The following is an 18,326-nucleotide window of genomic DNA, read 5'->3' as shown; positions in this document are numbered from 1 at the left end:
GGATGAAGAAACCATCAGAGAAAATTTCATTTTTTGCAAGGCGTTGCCCGAATAAACAACAGGGGAGGACATTTTTCGGGTCACGTCAGAGTATCTCAAACGAGGACTTCAGTTGGACAATAGTGTGAGTGTCTGCACTTATGGAGCAGCAGCTAAGGTCAGGTGCACTAAGGGCTTTGTTAGCAGAGTAAGAGAGAGAAATCCAGATGCTGTGGTCACACACTGTTTTTGCATAGCGAGGCACTTGTTACCAAGACTTAACCAGCAGACCTAGCTGATGTGTTGGATGGTGTTGTGTGTATCATAAACTTTATCAAAACAAGACCTCTGAAAAGCCACTTATTCGCAACTTTATGTGAGGAGATGGGAGCAGAGCATAAAGCCTTATTGCTCCATACAGAGGTCTGATGGTCATCTCGCAGAAAGGTGCTGGAGACAGGCGTGTAATGGGTGTAATGGGTCCAGCACTTTTAGTTATGCCATTAATTAAAAAGGAGGAACTTAAAACCTTTTTAACTAATGCCAAGTGACACAGTGTGCAAGGCGGATATTTTTCAATATCTGAATGAACTGAATACATGAAGGCAAGGCTAAAACAAAAATCTGTTCATAAGCACAGACAAAATAAACAGATTCTGTTCAAAAGTCTCTGTGAGGCAACAACATCTGGAAAGGACCACTCTCGAAATGTTCCCCCTCACCCAAAAATGGCAAGGACTTATTTAACACTGTTGCGTTGTGAGATGTTAGGTAAACATTTGAAAAATTTGAAAATTTGAAGAGGAGAAATTATCCTTAAATTTCCCCTCAGCTTCCACTGAATTATTTGACTGGGTTAGGTACCCATATAGCTCAGCTGTAGTTTTCGAAAAGGACATGACTTTGCTGCAGCAAGAGCAACTAATTGAACTGAGACAAGACCGTGGCTTAAAACTGAGCTATGCTGATCCAACTTTGGACAATTTTTGGTTGACCACTGCCAAGGAGTGTCCAATTGTGGCAAACAGAGCTATTTCAACATTGCTCCCATTAATAAAACATATATATGCGAGCATGGCTTTTCAGGCCTAACTGCTATAAAAACTAAAAACAGAGAGTGACTGAGAGCTGTCAAGGAAGAGCTCTGTGTGTGCTTTTCATCAATTCCTGCCAGAATATCAGCTTTGTGTTTATCTAAACAGGCCAAGAGTCACCTACGTTAGTGTGCTTGGTAGCCTACGCATACCATAACCTTAACTCTCTCCCCTTGTTTCTTGTTATCTCTCTGCTATTGCTGTATAATAAAGACATAAAATGCCAAAAATATATATTTGAAAATATTTGTTACAATACTTTTTTTTAAAGAGTCGCTTAAATTTTGGTGGATACATGGTGTATGATATATATTTGAAGCATGTATATCAACTTCTTCAAAGCCATGTTAATGTTTCATCTTAAATTTTACCTTTTTATACTTCAGTTGCTCACCCCCATCAAGATCTGATAATAAAAATGTAGGTCATACAATGCAGTATATACATTTGCAGCAATACAGTAAATATGTTCTATTTTCCTGGTCTTCTTTCTTTTTGTTTATTCACTTTTCCGTTCTCTTACTTTTCTTATATAATATGATGTAAGTAAACCATTACAGAAATATAGTTGCACAAACACTGTCTTCATCATATACATCATTTATTAGTATTATTTTTATTCTTTATGTAATATATTCTTTTATTAGATTTTTTAGCACTCTTAACTAACATTTGACATCATATGTCATAATTTTGTTGTGGCCTGATGTTAAAAGCACATTTAGTCTGTACAGTTCAATAAAATTCAGTTCTGTCACTGTTGTCTGATTTATTTATTTTTTATTACACCTGACGTGAGGCCAAAAACATATTTTCAAACAATTTATCAGGTTTTCTACCCTGCTCTAATCTCAAACTGCATTATCCATAAAAATGACAATATTTACATATATTTCTGTTTTGAATGTTTATTCAACACTGAAGAATATGTTTTACACAGAATCTTGACATTGCAGCCCCACAGCAGTGAGGAAGGAGGGAGGGGAAGTCAGTTACTTTCCCACCCAGATTGGATCAAACTCTCCAGTAACAAGTCTCATCTCATAAACAGGAACATGACATGTGACTTCAAACTCTGTTCTTGACTGAAACCAGAGAACCAGAGAAACACAAGTCATTAGACTTGTGTTTCTCTGGTGTCTGATCAGTAAAACCAGTCAGTAAAAACACAATATTACACTATAGATGTTGCTTACAACGCATATCACCCATCATTAGAACACTCATGGAGTTGTTGGTAAGCCCCGCCCCCAAGAACAGTATTTCCAGGAATCCCCCTTTCTGATTGGTCAAGGGATTCCTGGGAAAACTGGACCCCAGGAGAGAGGAGAAAAAAGAGGTCAGTGAGAATGATGTAATCCATTCATCATCATCAATCATCACATCAACACTGATAGATCCCATTCCTCACATGGAGAAGTCTAGCTCCGGTTTCCATACTCCCCATTTATAGATAGTCCATTTGAAGCTTTGAAACTGTCACAAAACTGATTCTTTCTTTCTTTGACCTGATGATGGTATGTCTAAACACCTAAATTGTGTAATCTGGTGTATGATATATTAGTTGTTATAAATCTCATTTATCTGAAAATCTTAATGGTTGGTCTTAAAAGTTGAACGTGATAGTATTTCTTAATAGAAATGAATGAGACAGTAAGCATTCTTTAAAGGTAATTTATAATACATTTAAACAAAATATTTTAACACTATCAAGGAAATGTGTAAATTTTTCACATGTATCTCTCTGTTCCTTATTGTGTGATGAATTCTACAACATACATTTTTTCTGTCCTCTAAATATGATTTATTTTGACAGAAACAACTTTCCTGCTGATGGAAACATTAGTGAGCTTTGTGAAACAGTCCATTCTAATCTAAAATCCTGCCTGACAGTGATCTACAAAGTGCCATGTGATCCTGTGAGTCAGCTGAGTCCACTGTCCCGTGACTCATTCATATCATTCTCCCTGTTGAAGCAAATCAGAGCCCTGGAGACCTGCTGGTGGATCTTGTTGTCCTGCTGTGGATGTGTAGAGGCTGATATTTCGGTCCTCCGTCCCGAGCTACAGTGCTTCATCTCAGACTACCAACTGACCAGAGATGCAGCACTGCACCATGGGCCACAGGGATGGACCAGGAGGTCAATTGGAGAAAAACAAGGGGAAGCAGTAAACAAAGCACAGTCAGTCATTTAAGATGCCATGTTACAGTTTCTTGTGATTGGTTACCTGCACAGTTCAATACTGAGTCCACATCTTCAAAACTCCTCACACATTTGACACAATAGCTACAATTTTGGACCATACCATACACATTTGCATTGTTTTCACCCAAAAAGCATTCAGTGACTACAGCCTTCAAATTTCCTGATACTTTTCTCACTCAAACACAAACAACTCTGTTCTTGTGTGCAGATCTGTGGATCTGCAGCACATTTTACACGGTTACATCCTCACTTCAACACTCTTCAGTTTATGTTTATGTTTATTAAAAAACTAACATGTATTTATAAGGACAGCAATCTGCCAAATCGTAACCATACTGAAATCCATCCATATTCAACCAAAAAACAAGATAAACTGTCAGAAATAAAGCTCACTGAAATCTTCCCTGCTGCATTTCTGACTCATTCTTGTAGAATACACTGTAGAATGTTCTATAGAGAGCTGCAGATCTTACTGTATTTACACAATATACACATTTCTTACACTATCAACCATTAAAAAACAATATATACACAATAAAAAAGTAATCTAACTTCACAGACTACCATAAAAAGATGATTACGTGTTGTCTGTTGTCAATGTTTTTATCTCAATGTTATCTGACTAACACTTGTTGTGTTAGTGTCTGTCCTCACAGACATCTCACAGACTGGTACTATTCTGTTCTGACTAAGCAACATGTACTTCATACTTTGTAGCTGACCAAGAAATATTATTGATTTTTAATCTCACAAAACCACACTAAGCCATGTGGCCCAACAGATTCAAACACATTATCAGCCTCACGTGGTAGAAAAGACCTGTCATGATACAACAATGTCTTAATTTACAGATAAGATACAATTTAGTGTCTCATTAGAATGATTTTGAATGTTTTGAGGGATTTTTGAAACATGTCTTTCTACTAACAAGTCAGAAACAGCAGTGTAAAACAAAAAAGGTGAAAATGTATGTGTTGTGTGTGTGTGTGTGTGTGTGTGTGTGTGTGTGTGTGTGTGTGTGTGTGAGTGAGTGAGTGAGTGAGTGAGTGAGTGAGTGATATTCACCTTTCTGCTGCTCGTCTCTGACATCTGAAACACAGCACACATACTTTGAGAGACATTGTAATGGCAGACATCTGACGCTGCACATACACACTCAAGTACAGTTTAGTATGTCTGCTGCCTTACACGCGTATTTCCATGTTAGGAGACTTTCTACTTTTCCTCCACTCTATTTCACATGGAAATCTTTATACTTCACTATGTTTATCTGACAACTGGAGTTACTGATTATTTTTGATAATCAGGGTCAAAGCATGAAGAAGTGTGATATAGGTAGGTTGAGGTGGTACATTTGATGTTGACGTAGGTGGCTAGGGTTCACATCCCATTTTGTACCTCATGGTTTCCTTTAACCATGAAGTTTTCTCTAACTTAAACCCAGAAGTTGTAGAGTTGTCTACTGTAAATTAAGACAGACCTTAAAGGGTCAGTTCACACAGTTTACAAAAAGACATACAGATGGGTCACAAATTAAAAGAACCCTGAATAGGAATTATTTCTCCAGTAGAAAATAGTCTAAATGGAAATGGTTTACAGTGAGAGTGGTGGATTTATTCAGGGTAACCAAAAGAATGTTTTTCAAAAGGCATGCTGTTGAGTTTTTCAAATGACATTTTCAGTGCTGTGAGCAGCACAGATTCTGTGGTGGAGGCAGAAATCTCAGAGAAAGATACCTTGGTGAGAGTTGTAGTCTCCAGAGTCTGGAGTGAATGAGCAGTTTGTTTTACAGAATCCTTTAAATACTAACATGGCTATTAGGAGACAGATGTACCACATACTAGCAAATATCAAAAATATTAAAAATCAAATTTCAATTTTAATTGCAGACATACAGACAAAAGACATTTGAAGGAAAAACCAGGATAAATGAGTGAGAAAACTTAATGAATGCTACAGTTTCACAAGGGCTTTCTGAATGGTATGAGTATGTTATTGTTTAATCTGCAGTAATACCATCTGGAATTATATTATGCAGTCTTTAAAGACTGTGTGGAAATAGCTTCCTGTGATTTCAGTAGATGAAGTGCTGGTCTGGAAGATAAAAAGCCTCTATGGGAACTTTTTTAGAATCATATAAAAAGTACAGATGTTGATTAAACTCCTAAAAAACTTTTTTTTTCTGAAACCAACAAAAACAGACACTGTGTGTCATTCTTGAGGCCTTACCCATCTTGTAGCATTGTAGTGAAGACTGTTGGATTTCCATCTTTGATCTCCATTATCTCATCTCAACAGCAACACCTTAACAAACAAAGCACATATTTTATACACATTCTTAAAATAAATTAAACTAATTACAATGTTCTCATGACCTTTTAATGTCCTCTGAGCACCAGCACTGTCACTCTAACAATTTCCTTCTCTATCACTGATACACACCTAATACATCAAGAAGAGAGGAGACATATAAAGACAGAGAGAAGCCGGGTGTTTTCCAGGAATGCTCTGATTCTGCTCAGCTCAAAACTCCCAGTCTGCCCATATAAGGCCTGAGCTGGCCTTTTATTTTTGGGATCATGGAAAATGGGATTGCTGCTTTGGATAAACATTCCCTCTTCCAGTCTGCGATCACTCCCACTGATAGTTTGTCATCCCTCCCCTCACCCTCCACCCCCTCCTCTTTCCAGCTGGCTACATACATTCCCTTTTCTAGTCATAGTGGGGAGAGACTCACTTAAAAGGCAGCAGAGGGAGAGGGGGCTTTTATCTCACGCTGCCCTTCTCCCTATACTCCAGGCTCAAGAAGTCCATATTAAGAAGAAAGACCTGCTCTCTATCTTTCTCTTATACACACACTCTGAGACACACACACACACACACACACACACACACACACACACACACACACACACACACACACACACACACACACACACACACAGAAAGCCACAGTCTAACAGTAGGGCATGTCTTGAGGTTTTTCCTCAGGAGGTGTTATCCCTGTGTAAACTAAAGCAACAAGCATGTCTGCCCTCTCCCAGCCTGTATGTGTGTGTCTGTATTAAATGACATCAAGCTTCAAGCCTGCACCCTGTTCCCAAGTTTCACACCACAGGCAACATCCCTCATTTTGTCCTCATCACATCATCATCCTCATCAGCCTTGATTCAGATACATTTTGTTGTGTAATTTTTTAATATACATTCTAGCCAGCTGTTTTAGATTAAACTTCTTATAGGACTTATTTTTTTAAATCCAAAGATGTTTTGTTTGGCTGGGGTTTGAATTGGATAACAAAAATAAGTTGTAAAGTGAGGACTAGTAAATGACCAGATACTTTATGTTGTTTGGCTTTACAACCTTTTCCATCTGCATACATTAAACTACAACTACAAATACTACTATTACAAAAAGAGACTGAACTGGAACTCTACAGCCTCATCATTACAGAAATATTCAGAGAAATCAGTCTATACACTCTACACTTGATCAAGACAAGCCTGTAGAGCTGCTGGGAAACTTTCAAAGAAACTTACTTTCTGCTGAAAGGGAAGTGTAGCTTAGTGGAATGCTAAACATGTACAGCACTATTACAGAATATAAAATTACCTTTCAGGTAAAACATAAATATAACTATTTTCACATGTCCATTCTTTGCTGTTGTAAGGAGGGTTTCTGTGAAGGTATTTTCAGAACATATTTAATTATTTTTTAGTTAAAAAAAAGAATATGCTAATGTATATAATACATGGGTAAAGCTGGCACTGACGTATGAATGATTTCATATCATTTGAATGTCATCAAAATCTGCAGAATAATGTCATTCAGTTTCAGTATGGAGAACATTTCAAACATATATTGCATCTAATGTGCAAAAATGTTTGACATTAAACTTGAAATCATCTGACTCTCATTGGATTACTACATTATCCAGTCCCACCCTACTGTGAAGATCTTTAATATAAATGTATGAATTTCTAATTTATGAAGAATACACATGTTGTACAACTGACAGTGTCAGTTGTACAACATGTGTGTACAGAGTGCAGACAGGCCCTACAGCAGTCTGGTTGTGTGTCCCTGTTGTGGATGGGAAGCCACAAAGGTTAGGCCCGAACATTTCTAAGCCATGGTGCCATATCATAGTGCATTGTTTTACACAGCAAGCTTCATACCCACCCCATCACTCAAACACACATCACACCTATGCACCCCTTCCAGTTAAAAATGACACCATTGAATTGTTGTGTTGCTGTCTCTTTTCATTGGATGTTCTGTTAGTCATGGTTCTGATTTTTTATATCAACTAGATACCAAACTGCATGGCAATGTGTTGTTTTTAGTATGACTAATTTAAATATTTACTGTTTATTAGATCTATTTTTACATGTTTGGAAATGTGAAACCAAAATGTAATTAAAGCCCCTATGTCCAAGATTAGAGCATCCTTGACTTTGGAAACTCCTAGTATAGCATCAGAAAAGACTGGGGCAGACAACAATGTACAATTGTATTGCATGATATTGAAATGTGTTTCAAATATTTTGCTCCATACAATACCTAACTGGGGCTGGACAAAATATTGCAAAATATTGCAAAGTAATGCAATCCAGTACAACAACATATCCATTGTGCATTATTCTAGACCAATCAACACTAGAGTCAAAAGTGAGAACATATCTGTGATTTTGGTGAACTGATCTTTTAAACTCTATCAGGGGTCAGGCGTGTAGGGTGATAGCTGAACTTAACTGAATTCTGCCTATCCGTTCTCTTGTTAAACACTAAATGACTAAAAACTGTATACAGACAGAATCTACATCACAGAAAGGAAAAGGCATGATGCTAGGGAGACTGCCCAAGTGCCTCAGTATGACACAAAATACGCACTTATATAAAGTTTAAAAATAATATTTTACATTGTGTACGGGCATGCATTTGACCTCAATTACAATTTATTAACTCATGCTAAAATTGATTAGTTATATATTCAATCTAAAGGCCAACACAAACATAACTGAGTTAACTAAATTTAATTTTTTCCATATGTAAATTTATTCCATAATCCTATATAGAGTTTTAAATAACTAATTAAAAGCCCAAACATTTCAACACTTTGCATTTCATATCATGCCAATAGAGTTGATTTAAAGCAAAATATGAACTATCTGTAATGGAAGGACACGTGACAGTGCAGACAGTCTACCAGCCCTGAGTGGGAATGTGTGTGTGTGCTTGCGGGGATGTGACAGGCTGTGATAACAGTCAGAGCCATCTCTCCTGTTGAGCCAAACATTTCCTAATATGGTTGTCTTTCTCTTTCCCCCATGGCTCTGTAAATCACACACAGGAAGCCCTCCCTCCATTTTACTCCGTCTGACCATCACACACACACACACACACACACACACACACACACACACACACACACACACACACACACACACACAAAAACAAACAGCTGAGTGATCCCGGCATAATGTGAAATCAATGTTTACAAATTCTTACACAGAAAATATTCAGGACAACATCACATGCGAAGAATCACCAAGAAAGTTAATCACTACAGTGATTTAAGAACTAAACAATGTCAGAGTATAGTTCACAAAAAGAAAAAAGCACACACATCAGTCTCACTGAAAGTCACTTTAACTCTGGATCTTAAAATCAATTTCCAAAAATGGCAATGCTGAAATGAGCACAAGTCAAACATTGGATCCAGATCAGAGCAGCTAAAGCAGGAACGTACTGATGGCGAAGTGAAGAACATAGTGGCTGCTGAAGGGCTTAAGGGGTGTTGAAAAGAATTTAGGGTGCTGTAAGGAACTTAAGGAGGGTTTTTGGTTGGAACCCAGGGGCTCGGGGTGAAACAATGGGTCTGGCTGGTTTCTAAAGGAACCTACAAGTGTTGTAATTGGCCTAGGTTCAGTGGTCCCAACCTGGAGATTGAGGAATCTTACTGAAGAAGAGTCACAACATTATTAAGGGGACAAGAAAGAAAACAAATAATTATCATCTGTGCTGCTATGGTTGGGTGTGCTGCTGCTGTGGCACAGCACTTCAAGACTTAAGACTTCTGAGACTTCAATACTAAGCAGCATCCTAGAGGCTGAGATGTAGCAGACTCCATTCTTATTATTATTAATATTATTATGTCATGCTAACCATTTATCACCTTTTGTGGAGTATGTCACCCCAGCATATTGAGAAATGTGACACATAAATCTTTGAATCTTGAATCCAGCCTTTGTCTATAGGGTGCTATACCTGCTGTTGCTGACAACAGAAAACTTCAGACATACACTGAAGTGCAATACATTTATCAAACATTTGCTACATAATTACTTTTACCAAATGATGATGACAGAAGACTGCTGACATGCCAACCCAGTTACTTATACAAAAACCAAAACAAAAACCTTTGTGCAGACAAAGTAATTTTTGTCTGCACTGTAATTGAATCCTTACAATCTTACTTTCTCCATATAAATGTAAAAATCTGCTAGTGAAGTAAGATAATATCAGCCTGTTTCCAATATAAATGAACTTGTTTTGAGTATTTTTTGAAATCTTTTCAAAACTGCAGCCTTTTACTCAGTTGTAGAAAATTCTTTAAAAACAAGTTGTTTAGGGCTTAATTGTAGAGAGAAATGACTCGATAAGATGGAGATATTTGCAGTGCAGAAACCCAGTCCAGAGGGAATCAAAGATTTGAGTAAGCTTTTCAATATCATCAGTGTCAGCAGGAAAAAGGACTGGACATACTGGTCCTATTATGCTCTTCCAGATTTTGCTCTTGTGGCATGATCACATCAGCTGACAAATCACTGAGGTCAGTAAGGTAGTTAATTTTCATTATGTGACTAACAACATAAAACCTGAAAAAGCAGGTGTTCACTGGGATGTATTATCTATAATTCAAAAAAGCATTAACTCTGTAATTTGATTTTCACACAGTAGTGAAATTAATGGAGGCTTCACCTGTTTTCATAGAACTTGAATTATAAGAAATAACTAGAAAATACTACATTAAAGATCATTTTAACTGAACATCACAAGTACAAATACTGTTAACATTATAAACAAACATTTTTACAATGTTATATCTTTGCAAATGGGAGTTACAATTTGAGTTGAAGCACTGAAATGGTGTCAGTTGAAGTGTAAGCATTGAAAGGAGATGAGGGTTTAGTTGAGGAGTTGCAAAGTTTAAGCCCTGTAGGAGGTTAAATTGACAGATGCAAAGTAAGAGCTTAAAGCTGGTGAACTATTACCTGAAGAGCAAGAGATGAAAGCAATTGAAATGTCAGTTGACATGTAAGCACTGAAAGCCTTTGCACAGTCCTTTGAAGTTGAAGAGATGAAAGCAGCTGAAATGTAATATGAACTGTAAATTATGAAAGCAATTGAATTTTCACATGAGGTTTAAGCATTGTAGTGTAGTTGATGTATGTGCACTGTAAATACATGTAATGTAAGGAAGGCCAGCAGTTGTCAGCGATACATCAGTTTAAATTGGTTGAACAGTCAATTGAAAAGTGAAAATCAGCTGAAGTGTCAGTTGACTTGTAGAGAATGAAAGATGTTGAAATGTCAGTATCAAGTGTCATGTGCTAAAAGCAGTTGAACTGAAGAAGTGTGTACACTAAGAGCAGTTTAAGTTTTCAGCTGGTATCTAAGCAACAACAACTACGCAGTTGACATGTACCAGAGGTATTAAAAAATAAAAATTAATTGTAAATTAAATTATTGGTGATGCAAATACAGTAACAGACTTGCTTTAATGTGATGTGAAGCAGTTTGTAGTTTGTTGCAACCAGATGCTGTACAAATCAACTAATACAACTTCTGTATGTATGTGTTTCTATACATGGCATTGGAGCTATGACCCTGTCGGCCTCGGTTGGGTTCATCTCTCTCCATCACTTTCTCTCTTTTCCTGCATTCTTCTCTCGCCTTCCATCTGCCTCTCCTCCTCTTCCTCCCCCCTCCTCCCCTCCTCCCATGTAAAATTGACCCTGGGAATGATGGTTTCTTGGTCCCAGAAGGGGACTGATGTGAGGGTGTGTGTGAGTGTGTGTGTGAGGAGGGTTATGTGAAAATCCTGCTAACCCAATGCCCTTAAGACTTTTGACTGCTCAGTAAATAAATACAGCATTTCCTCCTCTCCTCCCTCCATACACTTTCTCATGTCCATCCCAGTCCTAAACAGGACAGCATCTCCTGGCTGCTGGAGGATTTCAACACATATTTATGAGCTGGACTTTAGGAATGGGGACCTCAATGTGAGATTTACATTTACATTAGCATTAATGTCCTAAAGCTTGTCAGATTCACTTCCCGGTCTGTCAGTTCAAACAGCCAAGCAAATCCAAACCCAGAGAAGCTAACTTTAAACACTAGTAGAGATCTCAAGATTTCTTAAGACACTGGATACTCAAGACCATCAAAGCTGGTTTAAAACCATGATTTTACAGAACACTCATATACAGACAGGGGACAATTAGAGGAAAAACCTGAATGGTGGAGAAAGAGTGGAGAGACATATCAAATGCAGATGTTTTCATGCACGAGGGTTCACGCAATGGTTTGGTGAGTATGAAAATGATGTAAATAAAATGCTCAGGCCTCTACAGTCACCAGATCTCAACCCAGCTGAACACCTATAGAAGCTTTTGGACCAACGTGTAAGACAATGCTCTCCACCACCATCTCCATGAGACCAAATGATATAATATAAACTTTCATCTTCAAATCTATTTAATGATGTCTGTGATTGCAAAAGAGATTTTGATCTCAATGAAACGACCTGATGAAATAAAGGTTGTTTAAATAAATGAGGGAATATCTTGTGGAGGAATGTTGTTCATCTCTCCAACAGAGTTCCACAGACTTGGAAAAGAGCTCTGAGGCTGTTCTGGAGGCTCGTGGTGGCCTGATTCCTTACTAAGACACTTCATGTTGGTTTTTCCTTTAATTTGTCACCCATCGGTATGTTTCCACGAGAAGTCAGAAGAAAAACTGACTTCTTGTGCATTGTGCAAGAACAAGAAAATGTAAGACTGCAGCACAACATCAAATTAGGACAGGGGACTATAGATGAACAATATGGGCTATATGAAAATCACACACATACAAGATGTCAAAGGCCTTACTTTATTATCTCCAGATGTAAAATCAGCTTGAACCTGCATGCACAGCTCCTTGTGTGTGTGTGTGTGTGTGTGCGTGTGTGTGTGTGTGTTTTTGTATATGTGGTGCTCTTACCTGGTCTGTTTCTTCCTCACCTCTTGATTCTCCTCCTTCCTTCATCTGTCTCTGAGTGTGCATACACACAGGCAGTGTTCTGGGGGAACATACATGAGTTATAGAGTAGCCTATGTATGATATGGTTTTTTTTTTTGTTTGTTTGTTTTTTTTACATGTTCCCACTCCCTCCAAGTATGATTTGGACACTCTAAATCAGTGGCCAACCTTTTTTTTGACTTGGGTGCATATGTGTACTGTTGTTATCAGTTCAACCAAAGAGTGATTTTTCTACTCGCTGTTTAAAAAAATATATTTAGAGATAAAATTTACAGTAGTTCATAAGTCAAAAACGCAAAGCTTAGAACAAATTTTTAAAAAATAAATGATCAAATTGTGTGTAGTAGAACTGTAGATCTACTGTGAATCCTCACCTGACCCACAGGTTGGGAACCACTGCTAAATAACTTGACAGTTTCTTTGTGTATCTGTGTGTTGGCCCTGTAAATGGATGAATGAGTGACAGTGAATATATGAATGCATGCTATTATTGTGTAGGCAAAATAAATCCTACTTCCACTCCAGAGTTGTGTTTCAACAGGGACAAGACAAAGACAAGAGAAAAGGTGTTGCTATTGTCCTTTAATATTTTCTGTCAACCCTGAGCAGATTTTTTGACTCAGTAACACACCTTAAACACCGGTATGGTGTTAATACAGGTATGGTCACAGTCCCATATACTTTGCATAAATGCTCCTATATGCATTTATCAAAACGTAATATAATGTTTTAGATTCAGATGTAACTAGAATTGAGTTAGGTCCTCCGTCTCAATGCCCCTAAACAGTGTGTAATAACAGCAATCTTACATGTACATGTCATGTCACACTGTTATCAGTGTGTCACGTCAAGTCAGTTTTATTGTATAGCCCAAAAACAGGGCTTTATACTCTATACATTATACAAAACCACCTCCAGAAAACCATTTAAAGGAAAAAAGGGTCTAATAAAGACTTGGTCTCAATCTCAGACTGTATGATATCAGTCTCATGATGTCAGAATGTGCAATCAAAACCTGCTGAATCATATGGTGTTAATCATCAGACCACATTATATTGTCATGAGTGTTATCTATGCAAAAAAAAGTGCTGGCAGAGATAGGTCATCTACTCGCATCATGCAGCAAAAAAACGGCTTTGGCCATAGCACTGGTGGTGTTTCTTAAATTAACTGCAGAGTTATATGAATATAGACCAATGAAGTACCTATGTGTTCAGTGTATGTGGTAACTTACAATGTTGTTTTGGCCAGTGTATTCTGCATCATTTCATGCTGCGCTCTGATTGGTTGTTTCTAGTGATGGATTGTAGCAGCAGTGATATTGTGAAAATTTCGACGGAGGCTGTCTTTGGTCTCCAAAGCTCTAAATCAGCAGTCAATGGACGTGTCTCACAGTGAGATCTAGGACCACTACCAAATATTTCACTAGGTTTCTCTCATTACTGTCAACTGCAGTCTGCCAAAATCCAAAATCACACAGTCTGTAGGCCTTTAATGAACATCAAGTCTGTTTTAAAAGTTGCTCCTATCTTGGTGTTGTAATACTGTGAAGAGTTTTCTAATTAATTTGCATCAGCTGTGTTAACTAAAACCTAACTCTAACAACAAAAAAGAATTAGGACATGATTTTCATGTCATAATCAAGCAACTTTCATACTGAAATAAAATGAGCAATAAAACCAATGGCTGCCAGCATTATAGAAAAACACATTTATATATACACATTTTCATAACTATGGTATGCCTCTGTGATCATACCTTATTGAGTCCTCTGCTGCAGGTCAGCTGAAGTACTGTTGGGAGCTTTCATCTGCAGACTCACTGCTGGACAGACGAGGTCTCCACTGGCTGGTGACTACTGCCTTCGCAATCATGTTGCTGGTGATCAGATGAGGAGCAGGTTTGGAATCCTTCTAAAGTTCTCTAAACATTCTCACAGCTGCAGTATTTCCACAGTAAGTTTAAATCTGCTCATCAGTGTGAGACATCCTCTGGTCTCTGTGTGTCTTCCTTATGAAGCAGATGGCCTGCCAAGCCATGCATTCCTCTGTTACCTTGTATGGTCACTTTGGGGCGGGCCTTACACCAGGGAATGCCCCCTCAAGACATGACTGATTGGCTGATGTCAGAGGACCCAAGAGGCCTCAACTAGTGACCCGTAGAGTCTGTCTGGGAAAGATGGAGGGGCCGAGAGAGATAAACAGAGAAGTGGAGGGAATGAGAAACGAGAGGGAGAAAAAGAAAAAGAGGAAGGAGGGGGGTGAGTTGGGAGTTGGAGGGTGCAGAGAAAGAGGAGAGGTCAGAAAGGGGAAGGGAAAAAGGAAAAAAGAGAAGAAGGGAAGAAAGAGTGAAGAGAGAGAGAGGGAGAAAAGAAGGAGGAGTGTGGGGAGGTTTATTTTCTTCAGTGAATGAAAAAGTGTTTCATATTACTTCTAAATTTGGGCTTATTCTGCTTGGGCAGCTGATTGGATGGCAAACTCTAATGCCATGTGGAACCTATTACACTGCTGGGGGGGGGGGGGGGGGGGGGGGGGGGGGGGGGGGGTGTAATTATTTGGAGTAACCAAGTTGTTTGACTGCTTTCTTTCTCTCTCTCTCCCTCTCTCTCTCTCTCTCACACACACACACACACACACACACACACACACACACACGCACACATGCACATGGCCGTTTGAAGCAGTTTACTCATGACGATATAATGTGGTCTGATGATTAAGTCTTTCAGTATTGGTTGATGGGTTTGAAAATGTTCATTGTACTTCAGATCATGAAGAAACTGAAATGATATTCCAAGGGTTAGATCTCTAAAAGTCAATTTTCTGCAATTAGTTCATCCTCTCTCTCACTTTCTCTCTCTCTTTCTGTCATATTGAACATTTATTGTTGAAGGCTTCTCCTTGATCTACTGTGACTTGGATTGTAACTTACTTGCATGTCGCTTTGGAATAAAGCATCTGTCAAATTAATGTAAATGTAAATATTAACTTTTTTTAACTACTGCTGAGTGGAAGCTTTGTCAGTGTAATCAACGATTGAGGAAAGAGGCTGATTATTCACATAAGGATCAGTTTACTTGCGTACCACTCAGCCTTTGAAAACACCTGTATAATGATTTCTGTGTGTCGAGAGGAGATTAAACAAGTCAGAGAAAATAAGGGCTGCACACACGTGCACACACACATGAAGTGAGGCCTGAATGACTCAACACAGAATGGTGTCACACAGGTTCAATCTGGTGCTACACATTTAACAGAGATTTTCTAAAAAAAATACAAAAATATTCAAGATTCAAGATTCAAGATAAAGATCAAGATTTAGTTCATCAGTCATTTTGTTGTGTATTTGCATAGACAAAAAAAAGAAATTCTGTTCCTCCCAGGCCACAGCAGTGCAACATTTTAGGCTACTTTAGCCTGAGAAATTGCTACACAGCATTTTCTGCTTCTATCTTCTACACAGAGATTCTCATTGTTTGATTTACTCAACAACAAACAAATATGATAAATACACAAAAACTAAACATTATACCTCCTGTCAGACTCTTGAGGGTAATGTGTATGTATGTGATATCTATTTATTTATGTATTATTTATTTTATGTATGTATATGTAATATTTCATAACACATAATCCTCAATCAGCATGACACCATAATTCTTGATAAACAGTCACATAAAATATTAACATGAGCGACAGGGGATCCCTCATTGTCAACAGGTCTGTTGACATGGTTCTGAATTGTCAGGATTTTGGGACACTGTGTAAATGGGTAAAATATTATTTCCTGTGTGCAGTGTGTGGAGCTGGAGATGACTTATTAGAAACTGTTTATACATTTGATGAAATATGAGTCATTTAGGCCTCACTTCCTGTTGCATGTAGGCAATACTATATAAGTGAAATATCAATACAGCAATAAATTTACCAGGGGGCAGCTGACAAGGGTATACATTTTCATGAATATTGGACATTGTATGTAGGAGTTAACTACAACTTCCTGTGTCCACTATGTGGCGCTAGAGAACAGCCACTAATTAGACTAATTTCCATGTTGCTATATATCATGTATAAACCACACCATGTGTGAAATTTCATATAATGTGATGATGTCACATACGCTGATTTCCTATTGTCAGTAGGTGTCACTATGACTATGACTAAATATTGATATGTAGATTGTCCAGCACACCATGCCAAGGGCATTCCAAGACCCATATCAGATATCAAGTTACGCCACTTCTAATGCATGTGGAAAGTTTGGTCTGGGTGCACTGCAGACAAACTCCGCTGCAGTCAAACTGCTGTTATTGCAGAGCAACATGATTCTCAGGCCCTAATAATAGAGAAGAATAATAATTCCTTTAATTACAATAGGGCCTTAGCACCATTCAGTGCTCGGGCCCTAATAATTCTTTCAATTACAAGAGGGCCTTCGCACCATTTGAGCCCTAATAATTAAAGCTGCAAGCAGTGATGATTGGGCCCTCACACCTTTGTTCATGTCAGGATGCGCCGCAGTGAAGTGCTGTTATTGCGGAGCAACATGATGCAGCATTTACTAGAGGGCAACAGACACAGATACACATTTTTCTGAATATTGGACATTGCATTTATGAGATAACTGTCATTGTCTTTCTCCACGATATTGTGCTGGAAAACACAAACTAAATGTACATTATTAGGCCTTTTCCATACATGTGCTGGCTTGGCTTGACTCATTGTGACTCTGCATGTCAGCTCAGCACAGCAGAGATTTCAATCTCCATTAAAACAGGGTTACCCTCTTAAAGGTGTGTCTTTTAAGTGATGACGTGCTTGCCTTGAGTCAAAAAGCAGTGGGTTCTATCCATCATGACTATGACTAATGGTGATATGGCTGAAAGCGATCAGGAAACAATAAGATAAAGGAGATTTATCAACGTACAAAGAGGGACAAGAGAGAAAAACTAATCTATAAACCACAGAGATTCTGTTAGAAGCTACAAAAGTACTGTGAATTGAACACATAGAGGCTTTTAAGAACGTCTTTCTCTCTGGTCTCCAATACAGACATGTTGAATCTTGCAACACAGCTTGTGGCCTGCTTGGAGGCTGGTCGGGCGTAGCTCAACTCCGGAAATGGTCCATCTTGGCCACAACTCGGGGCAGTAAAAATGCAAATCAACGTTTGAGTCAGCACAGCCAGAAGTGCCATTGGAAAAACCCTATATTTTGCTGTATATCAAATGTATACCACATGATTCAAATTCATGTAAATCAAAGGAACCTTGTCACATAAGGCTTGCTTCCTGTTGCCAGTAGATGGTGCTACACAAGTGGGTCATTAATGTACCAATACAATTACTGAAGTTCACCTGACATGCATATACATTGTCATGAATATCTGATGTTGCACAAAGAAGTTACCACTTCCTTACCACAGATATACAGTAATACCACTTCCTGTGTCCATTATGTCACTAATTACATGTCAATTTGCCATATATCATATGTACATGACACCTTGTAAATTCCATGTAGATTGGATGTTGTTTGTCATATAACGCTGACTTCCTGTTTTCTGTGGGTAGTGCTATGACAATGACTCAAAATTGACATGTGTCCTAAGATGTTCACCTGTCTTAAGATGACACCGACCACATTTGAAGTCAGTCAGGTCAAATCTTAAGAGGAGTTCGTTAAAATACAACACCTGCAAATAGCAAAAAAACTGCAAAAATTGCAAAGTAAATTCAA

The 18,326-nt window shown here is 38.2% G+C and overlaps 1 long non-coding RNA gene across 2 annotated transcripts; it reads right to left on the bottom strand.

The window, feature by feature from the left end:
* Positions 1-1,965: 1,965 nt before the first annotated feature.
* Positions 1,966-14,576, bottom strand: LOC121902276. Of its 2 annotated transcripts, XR_006097506.1 has the most exons (3): positions 14,347-14,576; positions 12,550-12,628; positions 1,966-5,583 (listed from the first exon to the last, which is right to left on the bottom strand). It is a non-coding gene; the product is annotated as an uncharacterized LOC121902276 (long non-coding RNA). The 2 variants fall into 2 exon arrangements; XR_006097505.1 differs by having other exon boundaries at positions 1,966-12,628.
* Positions 14,577-18,326: the final 3,750 nt, after the last annotated feature.

The sequence above is a fragment of the Thunnus maccoyii genome, chromosome 8 (genome assembly GCF_910596095.1).
Source record: "Thunnus maccoyii chromosome 8, fThuMac1.1, whole genome shotgun sequence".
NCBI lineage: Eukaryota > Metazoa > Chordata > Actinopteri > Scombriformes > Scombridae > Thunnus > Thunnus maccoyii.
Note: the sequence above shows the minus strand (reverse complement) of the source record. Positions and strands in the feature narration are given on the sequence as shown.